General features: G+C 47.1%; 1 non-coding gene across 1 annotated transcript; it reads left to right on the top strand.

Annotated features, from left to right (window-relative positions):
* Positions 1-1842: 1842 nt before the first annotated feature.
* Positions 1843-1915, top strand: TRNAC-ACA (transfer RNA cysteine (anticodon ACA)). The gene has a single exon. It is a non-coding gene; the product is annotated as a tRNA-Cys (tRNA).
* Positions 1916-11647: the final 9732 nt, after the last annotated feature.

Consider the following 11647-nt stretch of genomic DNA (forward strand, 5'->3'; position numbering starts at 1 on the left):
GCCCCTCACACTCATGGGGCTAAAAACAGCAGCATCAGAAGTGTTCCTTCGGTGAGTGAGATACGCACTGGATGGTTGTATTAATAAAGCTCGGGTTGGAGTGCAGCCAGAGGGGGCGGTCAGCTGAGGTGCCAGCGCTCAGAATAGCAGATGGGGAGGAAGGGTGTTGCCTGCACGTGTGTGCACGCGTGTGCGTGGCCACGTGCATGTGCCTGTGCCTGTGTGGTGGTCTGTTGCACAAGGGCAAAGGGCCTCACAAGTAGCAGGAGGTGAGATGATGCGGGGTCGGGCACAGCAGCACCAGCCGAACCGCAGTCTTCCCAGGGACTGGAGCAAATGGGTGTTTCAAGGTGAGAGCAGCTGGGCCCAGACACTGCTGTCCAGGGACCGTATCTGTTCATAGAGCTGCGGCTTCTGCTCCCAAGTATCACAGAAGAAAAACCCACCAAACCAATCACTTCATGCTGCACTGACAGCGCTGCCCTGCGCTGCCCTGCCTTTCCTCCAGTCCAGACCCTGCAGTCTTTTCCTGCTGCTATTTCCCAGCAGAGGGCATGGGCTAAGAACAGGTTAGTAAAGTGTGACGTCAGCCTCCTCCAGGGTCGCTGTCCTGTGGGCCCCCCTGACCCTCCCTAGGCATTTCCATCCCCCATCAGTTTGCTTCTTTGAGCTCTGCTGCTGGTGTTTGCAGCCTCTTAGTCAGCAAAGCTGGCAAGAGGGTGAGGGCCATGGAGTCTAGTCGGCGTTGAATCCGACTAGCTTAGGCATTTTTAGCCAGGCTTCCTTGAGCCACGTCTCCCACATCTGTAAAATGGGCTGATGCTAATACGATAGTTAATATGAGGGTGAAATCAGATAATGCTCCATAAATGTGTTTTAGTAGGCCTTTGTGAGGATTAAATGAGCCCATTGCATATGGAGCCTTCTACACCACCCAAAGGGAGGTGAGGTTGGAACTCCACAAACGTTTGCTGCATCCTAAGCCCAGGTGGGCCTTGATGACCTCTAGGGCATCTTCCCGATTCTAAGGTCTCTCAGGCCTCAGTTTCCTGTCCTGTCTATCTGCTTGACCCCTTCTCATCTTCCTGTGGGGTTCCTGCCTCATAGGCCAGGCCCTGCTGCTCAGGTTCAATCCCGACTAAGACAGCACATTAAAGAACTTTGAGGGGAAAATCAACTGTTTATCAAATGAGCCCGAATTCTGGAAGCCTGGCTAACACAGGAGGAATCAGATGCTAATTAATGAACAACCAACGCAGCCCCACTGCCGATGTGCATAAATATGCATTGTCAAACTGTTAGGTAAACAAAAGCAGGATAAAGTGCTGAGGAGCCAGATTCATTATGTCTACGCCCCTGGTGAGCCTTTGCAATAGGGATTATAGCCTCTGCAATTTTAGCTTTTTAAAGACTTAAAAAAAAAATTTCCCCTACACCCTCCCCCACTCCCCACTCTCTAGTTAGAATTTCTCTCCTTTCCATTATCAACTGCCAAACCCAACACGACGCAAATCAAGGCAGGGCTGGTCCTCACATCAGCAAGAAGGGTCCTCTCTTACAAGGCCTGTCTCTCCTCTCAGGTCTGTTTTAAAGAGAGAGGGGGGCTTCCCTGGTGGTGCAGTGGTTGAGAGTCCGCCTCCTGATGCGGGGGACACGGGTTCGTGCCCCGGTCCGGGAGGATCCCACATGCCGCGGAGCGGCTGGGCCCGTGAGCCATGGCGGCTGAGCCTGTGCGTCCGGAGCCTGTGCTCCGCAACGGGAGGGGCCACAGTAGTGGGAGGCCCGCGTACCACAAAAAAAAAAAAAAAAAAAAAAAAAAGACCCAACTGTGACTTAGGGAATTCCCTGATGGTCCAGTGGTTAGGACTCCAGGCTTACACTGCCGAGGGCCTGGGTTCGACCCCTGGTCGGGGAACTAACATCCCACAAGCCACGCAGTGAGGCCAAAAAATAAAAAAATTTAAAAAATTTAAAAAATAAGAAAATAAAGAGAGAGGGAGAGAGACGCAGAGGGAGAGAATAATGTGAGGTTGCCATTGTCCCCCAAGCCCACACTAGCCCCACCCATCTTAAATTAAGATGTAGAAACCAGAAGGTCTATCTGTAAAACTGGCCTGATGGATGGTTTTAATCCTTTCTAATTACAGCTAATTGGAGCTGTCGATCGTTTAAAACCCTGAAACTGATGCAGGGAGGTCAGGCGATTCAAACTTACCCAACTGTACAGATGATAATTAGATGCACTGAAGTTAATAAGCATCAGGAGGGAAGCTCTTACTTTTCCTGCACATAAGGGGACCTCGGAAGATGCAGCGGAGCCACTGCCAGCCTCTTTCTGGGGAGGAAGTGAGATCTGGCAGCTTGGATGCTCTATGCTCGAAGCTCGCTGCTTGGTCCCAGAGACTGAGTGGAGGCAGCACCGCTGGTACATGTCAGTTCATTTCAGCAAACATTTATGGAGTGTCTCTGCTGTGCTGGGCACTGCAGGAGGCTCTAGGGAGGCAGAGAGGCAAGTTCTGGCCATGGAGGAGTTCACTGTTTTGCTGTGGAGACCAGCACAACCAAAGATCCAACTGAGGCTCTGGGTGGTGGGGCGGGAGTGGGGAGCGGGGGTGGAGGGGCTAATGATGTCGGGGGGGAGCTTACTTTTGCAGTCCCGAGTCTCTCTCAGCTAATTGACTGATGAGAGGGTACACTGGAAGAGACTCTGGTTTCTGGGGAGATTCTTCCCTTCAAGGGCTGACTGTTCTCTGGTTTGTAGGTCTACGTCCATAGACTTACCTGGACAGACTCATCTGGCCCCTGTAAGTGAGAGCAATGCTACTCTCTTCACTGAGTCCCAGTGGGGAAGGGCCAGGAGAGCTCTTTCTCTGGAGGAGAAGGTTTGGGTCCTTGGAAAGGTGGGCCAGTTGGCAGACTCGAGGTGGTTGCCCATGTACTGTGTCTCAAGCTCTCCTTTAGGGGTCTTTGTGCCTCCAAATATCTCCTAGCCCATCCACCTGCATGCTGCCAAAATTGCCACTCCTTCGGAGGAAAAGGAGGGGCATTCACCTTGATGCAAAAATATTGGCACTCTGTACACTGATGCCAAAATGAGAAACAGAGACAGAGTTTTGGAGGAGAAAGAAACGGTGGCTTTATTCTTTGCCAGGCAAAGAGGGAACACAGCAGGCTAGTGCCTCAAGAACTGTGACCCCCTCACCCCCTCCCTGGAGAATAGGGAGAGGTCTTAGAGTTGGGTCTCATGGTCAGGGGTATTCGATAAGGATCAAGGCAGTAACAGTCTTGCATTTTTCTTTCTTCTGCAAAGTTTCAAAAACCGGCCACAGCACTGGGTCTGGTCATCTCCAAGGGGTGGGTTTGCTGACAAGATTAGGGTGTTTGCAGGGTCTCCTAATCTTGATGAGCTTTAATCTTGCCTCAGGTGGTTTCATGGCTGCTCTTCCCTTGATTAGCAACTGTTCAAATCTGCCCTTTGGAACTCAGGGAAGGTCATGGTGGCTGGAGTCTTGCTTACAAGAAATGGGGGGGCCAAAAGGTCTCTGTGCCCGTGAGCCCCACAGGGCCCTGCTCGGTTTCAACCTCTGTGAATGTCTGCTCTCCTAGGCAATTCATATCTCTTCTGACCTTCATAAAATCGTGTGAGGTCAGTACCAATGTACCCACTTTACAGATGAGGAAACTGTGATTCAGAGAGGCCACATGACTCACCCAAGATACTATTGCAAACGCCAGAGTCAGGATCTACATTCAGCTTGGTCTGAGTCCAGAGGCTGCCATTTTAGTTTGTTTAAGGTAAGAAAGACCCTTTCCTGACAACAATAATGGTAATAGTAACGCTGACCCCAGTTTTCATTGGTTGGGCCCTTACTGTCCTCCACTTAAGCTTCACAGAAACTGAGGTAGGAGATAGATGGGCCCCAGGTTGAGCAGCAGGAGGGAGGAGAAGCTGATCCCTGCACAGATAAGAGGTAAAAAACTACATATTTCTCATTCTCGTGGTCAAGGAGACCTTCTTGACTGTACATGCGCAGAAAGGCTCCTCGGAGGTCAAAAGGGAGGGGGCGTCACCTCATAGTAAGTGATGTCGACCTACCCATAGGCCTCTTCACTAGAATCCATCTTGGCTAAGAGATGCATGTGCACACATGGGAGGACCCTGAGATAGACCAAATACGGACTCAGAACCAGGCAAGTCAAAATGATTGGTCAAAGGAAACGCGGAAGAAATGCCCCATAAAAGTGATTCAGACTACCAGGAAGGCATGGCTCTCTCTGAGTCAGCCCATGTATCTATCCACACGTACTCTTTTTCCTCCTAATAAACACTTTACTTGTTTCACTACTTTCTGTCTCTATGTGGAAATTCACTTCTACACAACTAACAGACCAGGGCCTTGTCACCGGCCACTGGTCCCTGGTGGTCTAGTGGCTAGGATTCAGTGCTCTCACTGCCGTGGCCTGCCTTCAGTCTCTGGCCAGGAACCGAAACCCTGCTTCAAGCTACTGCAGGCCAAGGCCACCAGAGATCAAAACCACAGGGAGCTTGCTTCTCAGCGATATTCCTGGTGGAAAGGTCTGGGAGGCCATGGCACTTGGTGGAAATGGCATGATTGTAAGCCCTGCTTCCACAAGGCCTGGAAACAATGACCATGGGGTTCAACCAGCCAGCTAGGAAATCTGCAGACATGAGGCCAGAACCACAGAACTGCCTTCACCCTGTACAAGGACCTACCAGGTCAATGGTAAGAAGCCTGCTGTCACACATCATGGTGAAGTTCAGGCTGGCAGAGAGTTTGGCTTGGAAGAATTAAAGGCAGATGACCCTAAGAAAATAGGGGTGGATTATGGGTGTCTCTGACTCTATCCAGCTCATGTGTAGCATCTAAAGGAAGTCCAGGGATTTCCCTGGTAGTCCAGCAGTTAAGACTCCATGCTTCCACTGAAGGGGGTATGGGTTTGATCCCAGGTCGGGGAACTCAGATCCCACATGCCACATGGTGCGGCCAAAAAGCTAATAAATAAATAAATAAATAAATAAATAAATAAAGGAAATCCAGGCATGTCCTCTTCCCCAGGAAGCCCTCTGCCCTGGGAGGGAAACGGTTCTATAGAAGAACTCAAGTTGGCTCCCAGCTGGCAGGACCAGTTATGTCCCCACCAACATGTATACAAGAAGGAAAAAGCCGTGTGATAAAAGAGGAAGGGGAGAACATTAGGAATTTGCCAGTCTTCACATGGCCCATGTCAGTGCCTGGCCCATTAGTTAGTCATCTATGCAAAAAGACCCAGGAAGCCACAGAAAAGGATGTGGAAGAGAAGTAGCAAAAAGATTTTGAGAACTTTGAATAAAACACAGAGTAAAGTTTTCTAATATGTGTGCACACACATGAAGCTCGTGTCTCCATTTTAGCACTGAAGAAACTGAGTCCCAGAGAAGTGGAAAATTACAGCACCATCACGTTAAGAACTGACAGGAGGGACATGGAAGGCATATCTAAAATACAGGAGACTAGAAAAATGCAGAGAAGGAATACCGAGCCCAAGGAGGCCTTAGAAAATGCAGGACTAACAAGGAACATGGAACTTAAAATAGAGAATTTGAGTAAAAGCGTCTATTCACATAGAGTTCTATCAATCTTCTTAGAGGGAGCAAAACAGAGAAAGAACGAAACCGATCAGGTGTCTGGTGGAAGCTTCTGGGCAGAGTGGCTGCCTGGGCTCTAGGAGTCTGATTTCTTCCCTGTCCCAGCTCTGTGTCTTTAGGGTCGCTTAGATCTTGGAGCCTTAGTTATCTCACTTGTGATGGCCTATGTGGTGTGTCGGTCTGGTTCATTCCCATCAATCCCCTTTTGGAAACTGGCTGTGAGCACCTCTAACCAGTATGGGCTTGGATGCCCCCTGGCTTAGAGGAACCTCACGGTAGGAGAACATGAGTCAGGTGGAGATCTGAGTGCTGGCGCAGAGGTGCGCTCCTGGGCCACAGGCAGTCAGATGGGACCTAACAAAGCTTTTGGGAGCCAGAGCCGGAGGCAGTGCCTCAGGACAGGGGACCTTTGGGCTGGCCTCTGGCTTTTCCTGCTATCCACCCCACCCCTGCCCCTAGACCAGAGCCAAAGTGTCTCTAGCCATGCCCAGAGCCATCCTGGGAGCTTGGCCAGCTGCCAGCAGCAACAGGCCTCTCCCAGAAGCTGGTGCCCAAGAACTGAGCTCCTCCTGTCTAGACAAAGATGATGCAACTGCCAGAAGCTCTCACCCAGAAGCAGATATCAGAGATCAAAGAGAAGACCTGAGGAGAGGCTCCAGGTCCTTTTAGACTCAGAGTCCTGCAAAGACAGTGAAGCTGAGGGCCGGCAGGCAGTGTGGAGGTCTGAAGACTTCAGAGGCTGACCCATGTCAAGAGCTATGGTCATAGTGCGTCTGTGTGTGGTTGCTGTGTACTGTGATGCAGAGGCGGGGCCTGCAGGGCTGCAGCAGGGCAACCTCTAACCCAACTTGGTAGTTGGAAATGAAGAGTCATCCCGAAACAAAACAGCAGTGTGTGCAAGCATGTTAAGAATGTTAATTCCCAGAGTTCCCGCAGAGTTGCAAGTACATCTTGTCTCTTCAAAGAAAAGAAGTCTGACGTATGGGCAGTCCTTCCCCAGTGGCTCATACCAGTGTCTCCCTTCTCTTCCTCCTGCCATCTTTGTAGTTGGGGCCTCACAACCCATCTCTTGATCACATGTTCTCTTGTATTCTTCACACTTCTTTCCATGCCAGAAAGGTCTCACTTTCCTAACCAGACAATTCATTCCCTGAGGGTAAATTCTATGACTGGTAGTAACACAGTACTTGTCTGTACAGCAGTTCACATTGTTTCAAAGCCATTTTCCACCCGTTTAATTCACTTTCCATGAATTCAAACATTGGCAGGGCAAAGGTAACCACACCCATGCAACAGATATGGATACTGATGCACGGAGAAAGGGAGGGGCTTGGCTGGGCTCACCCTACGATTTGGAACCAGCCACAAGACCCTATGTTATTGGCTGAACTTCTGCTACGGACTGACTGCCACCAGCTTTATGTATATTTCCTAGAACCACACCCTACAAACAGGAAAGACTCAAGAAATATTTGATGATTTACTTTTTAAATAGCTCTCCATGTTTTAAACCTTACAAACCCCAGTGTGGTCAATTAAAGATGGCTATAGAACTACCATATGACCCAGCGATCCCACTATTGGGCATATACCCTGAGAAAAACATAATTCAAAAAGAGTCATGTACCACAATGTTTATAGCAGCTCTACTACAATAGCCAGGACATGGAAGCAGCCTAAGTGTCCATCGACAGATATGGCACATATATACAATGGAATATTACTCAGCCATAAAAAGAAATGAAACTGAGTTATTTGTAATGAGGTGGATAGACCTAGAGTCTGTCATACAGAGTGAGGTAAGTCAGAAAAAGAAAAACAAATACCGTATGCTAACACATATATTTGGAATCTAAAAAAAAAAAAAAAAGGAAAAAATGGCTCTGATGAACCTAGGGGCAGGACAGGAATAAAGACGCAGAATGGACTTGAGGACATGGGGAAGGGGAAGGGGAAGCTGGGACAAAGTGAGAGAGTAGCATTGACATATATACACTACCAAATGTAAAATAGAGAGCTAGTGGGAAGCAGCTGCATAGCACAGGGAGATCAGCTCAGTGCTTTGTGACCACCTAGAGGGGTGGGATAGGGAGAGTGGGAGGGAGATGCAAGAGAGAGGGGCTATGGGGATATATGTATACATATAATGGATTCACTATGTTATACAGCAGAAGCTAACACACATTGTAAAGCAATTATACTCCAATAAAGATGTTAAAAAAAAAAAAAGAGATGGGATCTAATTAACATTTCCTTGAATCCGTGCTCTGGAGACTAATGTGTAGAGAGGATTCCCCCATACCACTGCCAAGCAATTCTTGGACACTCACTGGTGTCTGAGAATTTAACTCAATTCAGACACTATGTACCTGGAATCACATCAGGTTCCACAGGTTAAGGGTTCAGTCCTACAATACTGCCCACTCCCTGCCTCCCAATTCAGACACCAATTGCAAGTCCAGCTTGTCACCTGTGCTTCTGACTGATAGATAAATCAGGGTTTCCCACAACCCCCTCCCTTGGTTTAATTAATTTTCAGGAACAGCTCATAGAACTCAGAGAAACACTGCTTACCATATCACCAGTTTATTATAAAAGGATATAACTCAGGAATGGCCAAATGGAAGAGATGCACAGGGCAAAGAATGGGGCAAGCAGCTTCAGGCCTCCTCCAGGCTCTCCATTCTCTCCAGTCTTCTCATGTTCACCAGCCTGGAACCCCATCCTTTTGGTTTTTTTATGGAGGCTTTATTACATAGGCATGACTGATTAAATAGTTGACCACTGGTGATTGAACATTGTCTGCAGCCCCTCTCCCCTCTCAGGAGGTGGGATTGGGTTGAGGGGCGTGGTACTAAAAGTTCCAACCCTCTAATCACAAGGTTGGCTCCACCAGCGACCAGCCCCCATCCTTAGGTGCTTTCCAAGTCACCTCATTTGCATAACAAAAGACAACTTTACCACTCTCTTCACTTAGGAAATTCCAAGCATTTGGGGAGATGTGAGCCAGGAACTGTGGAGGAAGACCAAATATATATGAGAAATATATTTTAGACATCTGAATGACCAAATATGTATTTCTGATAAATCACAATATCACAGGGCTAGACTCCATGGTTTGCTGTAAGCAATAGAACATGGTGGCCTTGATACTGCAAAGGTCATGCAGCTTTCACCTTGTTTGCTAGAAGACTTGCTCTTGGAGCCCTGAGCCACCATGTAAGATGTCTGATTACTTCAAGGCTACCATGCTAGAGAAGCCAAGGCATTTCACTCAGGAGGGCAGTCCTAGCTGAGCCCTGCCTCCTTGCCAAAGCACCAGACATGTGAAGAAAGCCCTGCTGAGCCTTTCAGATCAGCCCATCCACCAACTGAATATCCATAAATGGACTTCATCTATGGTGCATGGGACAGAAAAATCACCCAAAGAACCCTTCCTGAACTCCAGACTGCTAAGTTTTGGGTAGTTTTTTACACAGAAATAGATAACTGGAACACCTAGAAAATTCCCCAGTATTCCCTTGAGCCTGTTGCAGGAAGGGGGACCCCTTCCAGGGCCTGAGACTGGGCTCTTGTCTAACACTCGGAAATGAATTGTCCGAGGAGACACCCATGTTGACAAAACAAGAAACTTTATTGGGATGGGGTGACCAGGCGGAGAGCAGCAGTGTAAGGGAAACCAGGAGAACTGCTCTGCCACGTGGCTCACAGTCTCAGGGGTGATGGGGTTAGTTCCATTTGTCTCTGGCCAATCGCCCTGACTCAGGGTCCTTCCTGGTGGTGCACGCATCCCTCGGCCAAGATGGATTCCAGTGAGAATGATTCTGGGAGGTTGGTAGGACATATGGACTGGCATCTCCTCTCTCCTTTTGACCTTTCCCAAATTATTCCAGTTGGTGGTAGCTTGTTAGTTCCACTTTCCTTACCAGGACCCCCCTGTTGTAAGATAAGTCATGCAAGTGGTTACTATCAGGCCTGGCCAGGACGGGCAGTTTCAGTCAATGGTTCCCCTAACAAGCCCATGGAGAACACACACCAACACTTGAACAGCAGCTAGGTTTATGAAGGCTCACACCCTGCACAACTCATATGTTAGGTCCTTTGGTACCATTTTAGCTTTCCTTAGCTCTTGCTAATATTGGATGAAATAGTGTGGATATTCTGAATTCTCCCAGGAAATTAGGTTCCACTTGGAAACACGCTAAAAAATGTGAACTGTGTGATTGGTTGTGGGAGTGTTCCCAAAACATCATATATTTTTGAGCATCTTCCTGTTCTTGACTGTGTCCAGTCCTATGTGTCATTCAAGGTCCAACTCAGATGCTTCCTTTGCCATGAAATCCTTCTTTTGCTCCCACTCTGAAGACAGTTCTCTTCTTTCGTGTTTTCAAAGCAATATGTCTGCATTTTTATGATGCTGATTATATTCTGTCTTTCCTATGGCTCTTTAAAAACATAAGTCTCTCCTATGCTACTCAAGGTCTTTAACTCAGTTGACCTTTGCTTATTGATCTTATTTGCTTACAGATTCTTGTTTATTGCTTATTGTGGAAGAGATACTGTTATGTGCCCACTCACCTTTTACTTCCTGGCACACAGGAAGACTATATGCCATGCCATTAGGTCAGGTCCACAAGACTGAGTTCTTGTCCATGGTCTGTGAGCACAGAAGCAATATATCCCACGCTCAGGTCAGCTCTTAGAACCTCTCCACCATCTCTGTCCCTGCCACAGCAACTTTAGAGGCTAAGATAGCGTAACTCATGATAGAACAAGGTTGCCTGAGTCACATTACGCTTGGTATGGGTGAGAAATAAGCCTCTATTATGTTAAGAGAGTTTGGGTCTTATTTGTCACTATAGCATAGCCTATTCTTTCCTAATGAAATGATACGATAATGATACGGTATAACAGTAGCTCCTTTCTGCTGATGCCTATTATGAGTCAGGTGCTCTGTTAAGTGTTTTACACATTTAATATCTTAAAATATTTCTAAAAACCCTGAACAGCAGGTAGTATTAATGAAATTCCAATTTTATAGTTGAAGAAATTTAAACTCAGGAAGTTATAAAATAACTGTTGAATGCAGTTAGTAAGTGCAGAGCTGGGATTTGAACCCATGTCTGTCTGACTCCATAGCAATTACTCATGCTACAGCATGGACTCTATTCCTATGTCTGTACATAGTCAAGCAATATTATAACAAATTCAATAAAGATGTTAAAAATGGTCCACATCAAAAAAATCTTTATATATATATATATATATATAAATATATAGTCGTGGCACGTGGGCTCTAGAGCGCAAGCTCAGTAGTTGTGGAGCACGGGCTTAGCTGCTCCGCAGCATGTGGGATCTTCTTGGACCAGGGCTCGAACCCATGTCCCCTGCATTGGCAGGCGGATTCTTAACCACTGCACCACCAGGGAAGCCCCTGTATCATTTTTGGTAAAGTAAATTTGATCACGTGATTCAGACGGTGTCTGCCATCTGAATGTACTTTACTGTAATGTTACACTTTCCCTCTTTATAATTAATGCATATTTTGTGCAGAGTTACTTAGAAAATCTGTAACTGTCCTGTTTCTAATCAAACATTCCATTTATTTATTTATCTGTTTATTTATTGGTTTTCTGTTTTATTCAATGGGTTATAACCCCATTTATATTCTGATGCTCAAATTCTCCCAGTTTTGTCCAGTAGAATTCCTTCAAGCTGATTTGTATGTGCTTGTAACATGTCACAATCATCCTGTATTTCCTTGCTTTGTGGGTCAACCAGATATTCTAACTCATCTTGTATTTTGTCATCTTGGTCCTGGAATCAGCCATTTCTCCAAGGAGCTTTGGTTCCTTTTAGTGACAAATGGTATTTAGAAGTCAAGAAATGAGCATTAGATGTGTGCACTGCTTTGGGGGTGTTGCTGCCCCTCCAGAACCTCTCTGTGGACAGAGCTAGGAATAAATACACACAAACACACCCCAACAAGACGATTAACGT

This window comes from Physeter macrocephalus, chromosome 9 (genome assembly GCF_002837175.3).
Source record: "Physeter macrocephalus isolate SW-GA chromosome 9, ASM283717v5, whole genome shotgun sequence".
Lineage (NCBI taxonomy): Eukaryota > Metazoa > Chordata > Mammalia > Artiodactyla > Physeteridae > Physeter > Physeter macrocephalus.